We start from the raw sequence: 11,525 nt of genomic DNA on the forward strand, positions 1-11,525 counted from the left end.
TCAGAACCTGCTGTGGGCTTAGCTTGGGATGGGAACTTAAGTGAGAAGCTATTTTGGTAGCATTCTTCAATGATGACGTACATGACTTTCCCAAGGACTTAACTGCATTCTAAAATTAGTCAAAGAAGTAAGGGTGATGGCCACATTATAGTTCTCAAAGGAAGTATTTTCAAGGAAGATTTCATACACACAAAGTAAATAAATATAATAGAATTATGACAATGAAATATTTTGCATATTTCCCATAGAACTTTAAACATATAAATACTATAATTTATAATTATTCCACAACAGTCTATGCCAAATTCCTTAGTTTTTTTTTTTGTTTTTTTTTTTTTGTTTTGTTTTTTTAATCCTTATCTACACCTGACTTTTGAAAGATCCTGTTACCTGAGTGGTATTTTAATACGGGGCAGGGGCATGTTTTGAGACAGGGTCTGACAACAGTCCAGGCTATTCTCAAACTCAGGATCAGCCTACCCCAGTCTTCTAGTGCTAGGATTACAGGTCTGTGCCACCATGCCCAGCATTTAATTTAAAATTAGTGAAAACATGTTCATGCTGTTCGCATAATAATAAACAGGAACACCCGCACCAGGCCTAAGTTGGGGAACGGAGCAGACTCGGTACTTCGCTCACTGAAAACTTACTGCCTGGTAGAAGATACAATCAAGTCACGCGGAATACTGTGCAATACTTTAGTCTCTAAGCATCCTCTGAAGTCTGTGGTCTCACAGCAACCTTAGGAGCTGGGTCCTATCACTTCTATCTAGGCTTCTGAGGCACAGCCTTGTGAGACACTCATTTCCTTGGCTTTACTGAGGGACAGCCAATAAACTACATATATTTAACGTATGCAATTCGACAAGTTTGGGTGGACACACACAGACACTGCGACCGCTGAGACCACAGAGTGACGTATGAGCTTAAAGACCTGCATCCCTCTGGGAATGTCTCTCCTGAGCCCACGTCACCGTCCTCGAAGCAGCTGATGTTCCCGCTACGACTGACTGGTCTGCCTAGCCTAGAATGTGGCCCAGATGTAATCCGTGAGTTTTCTCTTATCTGCCTTCTCTCCTAACTACGCTGTGCTCCATCCACATCATGTCCTATATTTCGACTTCACTCCCTTCTTGTTAGTGAGCAACATCCAGACATAAGCACATCATCACTTCTTTTTCTAGTTTGGGCTGTTAGTGGGGAACTCACATGAACATTTGCAAACAAACCTTTACATGGAAAATGCCTTCCTTTCTGATCAGGAAATAGCTAAAAACTAAGGAGGAAAAGAGTTGCCAGCTCAGAAGCAGGGATACATTTAGCTCTATAAAGCTGCCAAGCGGTTTTCCAAAATGGCTGCATTTTACATTCTCGCCAGTCCTGGTTTGTCCACAACCCTCCCTCCTTGGTTCCAGCGGTTTTAAGTGTTCACATTCTAATAAGTGTGCAGGACTGTTTCGCTATGCTTTTTTGCTTTGTTTTTAGATTTCATTTTAAATTCCATTACTAACTTGTTTCATTTTACTTGAATCACTCTGTAGTTCAAGCTGACCTGGGACTCATCACACAGACCAAGCTGGTCTTGAACCTGTGGAAATCCTCCCGGTGCTGCCAGCTTGGCACTGAGATCAGTGGTGGGTACCATGGTGCCTGGATTATGAATCCTGCTTTTGGTGTCACTGTCTTAAGAAAACATTGTCTATCTCAATGGCACAAAGATTCCCCCCCCCCCTTTATACTCATAAACTTTACATTTAAAAAGTATTTACATCATTACCTTTGAGTTAACCTGTTGTGGTGCAAAGTCTGGGCTGGTGTTCTTTCACTCTGTGTTATGTATGAACAAACACATACTTGTGTTTGAAAGAAACAGTGTTTGAAAAAATAGTCCTTTTTTTTTCACTGAAATTCCTTCTCTGAAAATCTGTACTTTTCTGTACTTTGACTGTCGCAGGTTTTAATACACTTTGAAATTTTGGAGTTTCAGTTTTTCTAGATGGGTTCTTTTTCAAAGTTGTTCTGACTATTCTAGTAGGTTCTTCACATTTCATTCTGAGTTTTTACATCAGATGACCGATTTCTACAGGGCACCTGCTGAGAGCTCATCCGTATTGCAGGAATCCATGGATTGGTTTTTGACAAAATGGACAAATTAGCAATACTGCTTTTTTTTTCTCCTAGTTTTTCATGATAAGCATCTTAGTTACTTTTCTATTGCTGTGAAGAGACAATGACCAAATCAACTCATAAAAGAAAACGTTTACTGTGGCTCACAGTACAGCTTACATCTAATTCACAGGCAGGAGGCAGAGAAAAGAGAACTGAGTAGGAATGGCATGGCCTTTTTGAAACCTCAAAGCTCACCCCCAGTGACACACCTCCCAACAAGCCCACACCTCCTAATCCTTCCCAAACAGTTCCAGCAGAGGCTGAAGTGCCCAGATACGTGAGCCCACGGGGCCATTCTCACTCAAACCACTACAATCAGAGGCCATCTCCCTCCACTTAGGCTTCCTATGATTTCCCTCAACCTTGCACTAGTGTTTCACAGGTTTGATAGTGTTTTTGTCAGATTTGATTTTAAGTACTCTACGTGGTGGAACTACGTAAAGGGAATTGCTTGCATTGAACTTCCAGTATCTGTTTCTTCCTTTCAATATACATGAGTTTATATAATTTGTGATCTACAACACTAGCCAGTCAGTGGCTCAGCTCGGCTCCTGTGTGGACACCATCAACTTTTTCTGCAACTAAAGTCAGTCCTACCTCTTCCTTCTAATCAGAACATCTTATTTCTTTTCCGTACCCTGAAATAATGGCCACATGTTACCAAAAGGAACTCCTGAATATTGTATTTTAAATGTTTACATCAGTAGGATGATCCAGAGGCAGTGTGGCTCTGGGGAACCGCCAAACACAGTGCAAGTAAAATAAGAACTGCTGACTCAGCATCCACCGCCCATTATGGGTATTTATTTCCCACTGACAACTCCCTCTGGAAGAGTTACAGAATCATAAAGACTTGATGATGATGCCATAAAAATAAATCAAGATGCACAGAGCCCTGTTTACCTTGACAAGTTTAGGCTTTCGACACTGAATAACAAATAAGATACATGCTGCTGTGCGATACTTCATTTCTTCCCAGCCCTATGAGGAAGAGTAAATTCCCTGAATGTATATTTACTAAGTCTACTGGGCTAAAAGTGTACCTAACAGGCTTTTTAACCCTATTTATGAAAACAAATACGCTTTAAGAAACATTGTTACAAAAGAAAGAAAGAAACTTTGTTACAAAGGCATTTCTAAAGTCTGTAGCTACACAGCACAGAATTTGGTCGATTGTAGTAAATGCTTTAATGATTGAAAATAAATGTGTGCCTCTGGGGAAAACATTATTGTCTCCATTTCTCTATAAGCATTAGAGACACAATGGGACACAGAAAAGAATAACAACTTTTATCTTTTGTAGCAATCTTTATGCATGCAGCCACACATTTGATAAAAATATCACAAAACATGCATGTTACATGACTGTGTTCTCTCTCAATCGCTCTCTCTCCTGTCTGTGTATATGTGCCTGCCTTGCTCACGCTAAGAACATGTTCTACCACTGAGCTATTCCCCAGCCCTTAACAGCACGCCAGCTTTAACACCATCACTCACTAACACACTGACTGGAGAAGAAATGCAGACATGAACCACATTTCTTAGTGAGGAGAGGTCACCTTTTATTATTAATCTTCTGACATCTTCTAAAAAGGAGATTATTCCAAACACTTAAGCTGCTGCTCATAAGCTTGATTTATAGCTCAAAAGTAAAGAACAAACAAGGGATGAATGACATCATAGGAGAATTCAAAGATATATATAATTCATAAATGAAACAAACGTCCAGGGACTGCCTACCAGGTGTTTCCTGCAAGCCCAAGGGAACAACAAAACTCCTGTGATGATCTGCGAGGGAGGTATGTACAGTAAGTGTGGAGGAAGAGGGTTTTGAAAAAGAGAGGGGCGAAGCAGCCGCTTACAGAGGTGCCTGCTGTGTTGTACCAAGAAAAGAGACCTGGTTTAAGGGGAGGAAAACAACCTAAATAGACTCCGCTCTATCAAGACTGTTTAAATATAGGCCCCGGAGACGCCTAACCTTCCACTTCACCTGGCCAGAATGAGCCGAAGAAGATATCAAGAAATCAATTCGTAATAAAGTGGGTACTAATAAAAACCTTAGAAAAAACAGTCCCCAGCTCCCTAGAGAAATTAAAGCAATGGGCCAATGTCGGTGGCAAACTCAAGGCACAGTCACCAACACATCACACGATAGGAGCCTCACCACAGTGTCCTGACGAGTGTGCAATGGTTAGGGTTCTAGGGTTTTAGACAAGGAAACTGAGGCTCCAAGACCTTAACTCACTGGAGAGCCTAGCGGTGGATGTGGATCTGAACAGGACCACATGGTGTGTCCTCTACAACAAGATGGTCTACAGATGACCACTGTCTTCAAAGCAGAGGGTTGACACAACCGGGACCACAGTGGCCACCGCAGCGATGCTGAAACATCCATGCGAAGGGGCTTATACCTGCAATCCCAGCACTTGGAGGAAAGACTGCTATGAGTTTGAGGCCAGCCTGGGCTACATAATGAGTTCCAGGATAACCTGGAATGAGATGACCCTAACTCAAAAAAACAAAACAGGCTGGCTAACTGACGAAGTAAAACACACACACACTATGCCATTTTTTCAAATCAATTTGCCTCAATAAGTTGGAGATTTTGTTTTGGTTTTTCAAGACAAGGTTTCTCTGTGTAGCTTTGGGTCTCCTGGAATCACTTTGTAGCTCAGGCTGGTCTCAGACTCACAGAGATTACCTGCCTCTGCCTCCCAGAGATTACCTGCCTCTGCCTCCCAGAGTGTTGGCATGTGCCACAATGCCCGGCTGAGATTTGTTTTTTTAAAGTAAGTAACTGAATATAAAATCTTGGTAAAGTAATATTGAGGCTGACCAACCTAAACAGAGGAGAGCTGTTTACAAATGCTGCATCTACGAATAAAAATAAAAATAAGAACAGTAAGAACTGTGCAGATAAAAGGTACTATAATAAATTAGAAAAATATTTGAAATTGTATCTTAGCTCATGTGTTTGCAAGGACAAGAGGATGGGATGAACCAACCAAAGTAAAACAAATCAAAATAAAACAAAAACAAACAAAGAAACAAACAAAAAACTCACTGGAAAGCTAAGGAAGGTCACTGACAGAAAGACTAAATATTGGTTCTGTTTAAGTTCAGCCCAAACTGGAAATAGAACAAAAAAGGAAGACAGTACCAGCGATGGGCCACATGGCTCCTACTGACACGGCTGGATAGCTCACTAACCAAAGGGCACACCCAAGGTGGATGGTAAAGATTCTTCCCGCTCATCTTCTCTAACACGGGAAAGCCTGGTAAACCACACAAGAGGCCGGGTGCAGGGGCTGAAGTAGTGTTGAGCTGCCTGAGGCCACATGGCTAACATGGCTGGCTTGTTTTGCTCTGCACACTGCCACAGATCCTGTAACAGCCCCTGCGCTGTGTCTCCAGATTAGTCACTGCCACAGCACAACCTCAGTGGATTTACATCCAACATGCAAACTGCCGAGAAAAATACTTTCATTCCAGTAACATCTCTTTAATTACTGTAGGTCTGTCACAGCTTTTTTTCTTAGTGGTTTATTTTCTTGCCTGAAGAACCTTTCTGAGTGCATATACACACAACTGAAGCCTCCGTAACATTCTCAACCTGAGTATTTCCATTGCCAGACAAGCGTAACTCCTGTAAAGGCAGACAGATGACTAGAGAGAAGGACTTGATGGCAGAGGTCTCTTGCACGCTCAGATTTCCCATCTAAGCCTAAGGAGAGGCTCAGCTCTTGAGCCCTGCATGGCTGGAAACAACATCTCAACTTTTAAGTTAAGTAAGAACTGAAAAACACAGAAGGCTACATATTCTCAGGTATTTGCATTCTGACCTCAATTCCATATTTTTCCCTTTCCAAATAAAAATGAAGTTTTATGATGATTCTATGGACATTTATTTATATCAAAGAGACTGGCTATCAGAATGTGCTAAACTTCTTTAGTTTTCCTTAGGTAAACCTTTCTTAATATAGGGTGATAGGGAAGGAAATATTTTTAATAACATATGAAAACAAATTTATTCTCAAATAACTTTAGAGTTACAGAAACAACAGAGCTCCTGTGTGCCCTCCCACCAGCTTCCATAGTTCAATGAGCAAAGCTGACTCCAGAAATCAGTACAAACCTAAGTGGCAGGCCTTACCGGAGTTTCACAAGAATGGCTATTGTCTAAAAGTACACAACCCACAAACTTTAGGCTGGCTTTTTTCAACTAGTGATAACTCAAGGGCATTGCTATAAAACATAACTGAGTTGTTTTCATTTCCCAAGTGGTTCTTCACTTTTTTCCTTTTATTTTCTTTTTTACGGTGTTTCATCTCATGATCTAGGACTTGTTCAATACAGGACTCACAATATAGGATTTGTTCAACAGTCTATTCAAAAGGACTCCTGTGACTTCCAATCTCGTAAGATTATAAGAATTTACTATGTGGTTTTCATGGGCACATGATAGGTTAGTTCAGTCATTTACTCAATTCCAGATTAATGATGTCAGATGACTAAGACAACACGAACATAGCTCAAATCTACGTAGCCCTTCGGATCAGCTCTGGGGAGACTCTCGGTTATAAACCCACTGGCAGATTTGGCCACACAGCAGAGCTGGCACATGACCACTCCTTAGAAATGCTCTGACCAAGCTCCTATGTAGGCTTGCACAAACATTTCTAAAGCCGTTCTGACAGCCGCCTGTGACTTTCTCATTCAGTCGGATGAGCCATCTTGTCAAGTACTCATACTCTAACGTGTAAGGCAGGGGATTTGAAACAAGATTTGGGAACCAAAAAGAAGAGAAAACACATCAAGGAGACAGCCAATACAATGGTTATGCAAGTCTGTACAGAACTCAATCAGGAGAGAATGTTAACCTTCAACAACTAGCAAGCACCTATCAACATCTGATGCAAAAGGCAGAACTGTGAAGAATATAAACAGGACGATGGCAATGTGCTGCTGGGAATGTGACACAAAGACCTACAAAGGGTGGCTCTGGGTGACCTCTGCATAAACCTATTGGTCCCTAAGAACTGCCTTCAAGCGGTTGAAGAGACAATATGATTGTGAGCATATGAAAGGGACAATAACAGTAATGACACTGCACTTCATGAAAAGCTCGTGTGTGGAAGGATTAAGACCATAAGAGCAAGAGTCAGATGCCTGAGTTCAAATCCTGATGGTGTTCCTTAGCACTCCTGCAACTGGGACCAAGACTTGCTGGCTGGCATGCTCTCTCTGTCTGCCTGGCCCTGTCTCTCTCCCCGTCCCTTCCCCCAGCTACAAAATGAGGACAAATGACAACTACCTTCAGAGGACTCACAAAGCTTAGCACCAGATCACACAAGCAGAGGCTGACAAAAGGGCCCAGAACATTGTCACTCTAAGAAACGCTGGGTACTGCTTTTAGTATTTTTGTCATGGTCACTACCATTGCCCAATAAAAAGTGCTATGAGCAAACAGAAGTGACTTGATGGCAGAGGTCTCCTGCACACTCAGATTTCCCATCTAAGCCTAAGGAGAGGCTCAGCTCTTGAGCCCTGCATGGCTGGAATCAGGTAAGAATGTAGGCCTTCCTCAGGACCTGCCACGGTATTTGCTCACCCTAAAGCTCGTGCCCTTAGTAAGTGTGTTTAGGGATGACAATGTCCTTTAGTGAAAAGCTCCTGAAATGCCAGGAAGGACTACCCAGGTGCTATGACTCCCAAGAGGAAGCAAGCAAGGAAAAGTTCCGCCTTGGAGAGGGTGGATGGGAGCATCGCACCAGTGTGGTACTTGGTCTCAGACCTAAGTAAGGATGACTAATGGAACCTGAGGAGGCTGAGTGAAAGGGCAGAGTAAAATGTGTGAGTAAATGTCACACACACGTGGCTGCCTGTGGATGCCAGCAGGAAGCCAGAAAACGGTGTCATATTCCCTGCAGTTACAGGTTGTTGCGAGCCACCCAGCGCAGGTGCTGGGAACTGAACTTGGGTCCCCTGGAAGAGCAGCAAGTACTATCAACTGCTGACTAATCTCTCCAGCTGAGCTGTTTGTTTGACCATTCTCTTTATCACTCTACAGCCTAGAAAAGGCCCACTCAGCATGATATACGCGTATTTCAAAACACTGTGTCTCGTACCTTAGCTATATACTATTATTATTTGTCACTTTGGAGAAGTAAAACTGTCTCTCACGTGCAAACAGTGAAATAAATGATAACTGCAGCAGAGAGCCGGCACATCAAGTCCATGGGGATCACTGGAGCAGTGCAGGTAGCTTCAGGCGGAGTAATAGGCTAGCTGTGGGATTAGGCTGGGGAGAGGGAGCAACTGGGGAGTTTCTCCTCTTAAGAGTTTAGAGAGGTTTTAGCAGAGCGCATGTGATGTGATTCACCTCAGTGGAAGAGCACTATGACCGCCTGCTGAAGAAGAAACCCAGAGCAGAGCTAAGCTGGCACAGTAACACACTCCTGTTAACTCCCGAAACGGGCTGAGGCAGAATTCCAAGGGCAAGGCCAGCTTGGTCTACACAGCTGAGTGACACCAGGGGGAGCGTCTGCGGTGCAGCTGGCAGAAGTTAGAGGATGGAGCCTGAACAAGGCCCACTGACGGGACCGACACACGGAGATAAGACAACTCTGGAATAATCCCTAGGGTTCTGCTTGAGCAAGCAATAAGAACGGTGATGGGTCTTCAGAAGAGGGGTAACCCTGGGCACCCTGTGGCCACCCTGTGACACCTGAAGTGAAGCTGTCAGGGAGACAGCTGAGCATCCGCAGCTGGCACACAGAGGAGGCCAGTGTCTTGAGCTACACATGTGCAAGTCGGGACTACTGTCCACTCAAAGCCAAGGGCAAGAGTACGGTAATGCTACAATAGTGACTTACCTGTCAGGACAAGAGCTCTCAACTCAACCATGCTTTTCTTACTAGGCTGCCAGAAAGCTTCAAAGGAAACACTTACCTTTTTGTTTGTTGAAACAGAGTCTTGCTATGTAACCCAGGCTGGCATCAAACTCACGATGCTCCTGCCTCAGCCTTCTAAGGACTGAAATCTGGCCTAAGGCATGCATAAACCATAAAGAAAAAGATCTTTCTCTAAGGCTCCAAATGCAATAATCTACCCCTTCGCTTACCCTTAAGATGCACTGTCATTTTTCATCAAGAAATTACTTTGAAGAAACAATCTGTTATGGTGTCATCTTGGGGACATAGGAGGGTGGCTCCCCGACTAGCTTGACTGTCGAGCTCTCTGTGTGCTATGGGCCTCTGCTCTAGTTCACTCATCTACAGCCCTGTAGGATGGAATGGAGTCTGGCCAAGACGGGAGCACTGAAGACACACCCATACTGGCACCTGTGCCATTTGCTTGCCAGGGAAGGGGCCTTGGCCATATGTGATGGCCTTTAGCTTGGTTCTGATATGTCTTCAACACAGCACAGCAACTACGAAGCAACTGGAGACACAGCGTCTGGGAGATAAGAGTGAGTCTGAATGGCCTGGAGCAGACAGCTTTGAGCAGGAGATCAAAAGGCCAGGTAGTAGTAGCGCACACCTTTAATCTCAGCACTTCAGAAGCAGAGTCAGGCAGATCTCTGAGTGACGGCTGGGGCATTGGGGTAGAAAGGATACTGGTGACATTGTGGAATGAGTGAACTGGGCTTGTGGATGGTAATGACTCTAAACACTCTCAGAACTAATGTTTCCTTTTAAAGGGTGACATTTACTGTATGCATAGTATTTCTTGAGGAACTAAAAAATATATAGCACTCAACACGTGCTTTTAACAGGACTGGAGAGATGACTCAGTAGACAGAAGCACTGGATGCTCTTTCAGAGGACCTGAGTTCAACACCCAGCACCCACATGGATGCTCACAACCACCTGTAACCACAGTTCCATGGGACTCAATGCCTGCTTCTGGCCTCTGCAGGCAGTAGGCACACATATAATACAGAGACATGCATGCAGGCAAGACATAAACCTAAAACTAAAGACAAAACAAAAACCTTTAAATACAGTAATGTTATCTGTGATTGCTACCAAAATCCCTAGTGATTTCTTAACTAGCTAGAATTCTACAAATGCCCTTACTATTTTGGAAAGAAATGAAGCAACCCCGTGCTTCTTCCTTCTTTGGACCTCCGAACATTCTTCTGTGCACTCAGTGGCAGAGCATCAGAATGTGCAGAATCTGTGTGAATGCAGGGATTGAGGCATTTATACAGGGGCTCTTGTTGGCTGGACAGCTGCTGGCTTCATTGTTCTTTTGTCACACACTAAAAAGGGGAACTGGAATGCTGAGGGAATGTGACCTTCTCATTGGATAGCTGTTACATCACGCCTTGAAACACTGGCCAATGCATCTGATTATATCCTGCACCACGAAGGAAACATTGAAACACAACAAAAAGACCACAAAACTATTAAATGAGTGCTACAACCTTTTAAAATCATCACATGTAAGAAATTTCTAATGTTTTAATTTGTTTTAAACTTTACAAAACTTACACATAAATTGGGGGGAAGGGGTGTTGCCATCAAAGCATGGGATTGGAGGTCAGAAGATAATTTTTAGGAGTTGGTTCTCTCCTTCTACCACATCGATCTTGGAGACAGAGCTTGGGCCATGAGGCTTGAAGGCAAGTGCCTTTGCCTACTGAGACATCGTGCCGGCTCTAGCCTCCAGTTTACTTTTTTATTTCCAAATGGTTTTTTTTCCAGTGTACTTTTTAAAAGAGCAATGTTTTAAATTCATTTATTATTCCTTGGTATGCAACTTTAATAGGATTTATTTTGGAGTCCAAACCAATCCGTATGATGCGTTTTAAGATGTTTTCTATAGGTACACCATGCAGGGAAAACCCATACAATTACGGTGGCATTCGCTTGGTTCATTCCTTTGTCCTGCAGCAGTCCTGGGACTGAATTTGGAGCTTAAACATGCACTGCACTGCTGAGCTGTCCCTGCCTCCAATTCCTACCTCGATACTTTGCCATTTTCCTGCTTGGTTGTTTATAAACCCTTCTCACCTGAACAAGAACTTTCAATCTTTCGTGACCGTTCTCCTCATAAAGACATAAGGTCTACATTACAGGTCAGTACAGTGCTCTATGTGTGTGCACAGTGCGACAGTGACGTTGCACATGATGGCGCCGACCGTGCCATGTAGTATTCTTTTTATTAAGCCCTTTACAGTGCTGGCAAAGACCCATGTAATTCAGACCACGATCACTGCCCAATGATGAAAAGCAAATGCAATGTCTATGCATGTCTACGTAATTGGATTACTCTCTCCCTCTCCCCTCTGTCCCCCACATCTGTGTGTGTGTGTGTGTGTGTGTGTGTGTGTGTGTGTGTGTGTGTGT

General features: G+C 43.3%; 1 protein-coding gene across 4 annotated transcripts in view; it reads right to left on the reverse strand.

The window, feature by feature from the left end:
- Window positions 1-11,525, reverse strand: part of Slc25a26 (solute carrier family 25 member 26) — a 94,892-nt gene that overhangs the window by 10,984 nt on the left and 72,383 nt on the right. The window lies entirely within an intron of this gene.

Source organism: Psammomys obesus, unplaced genomic scaffold, assembly GCF_907164565.1.
Source record: "Psammomys obesus unplaced genomic scaffold, mPsaObe1.curated_primary_1811, whole genome shotgun sequence".
Classification (NCBI taxonomy): Eukaryota; Metazoa; Chordata; class Mammalia; order Rodentia; family Muridae; genus Psammomys; species Psammomys obesus.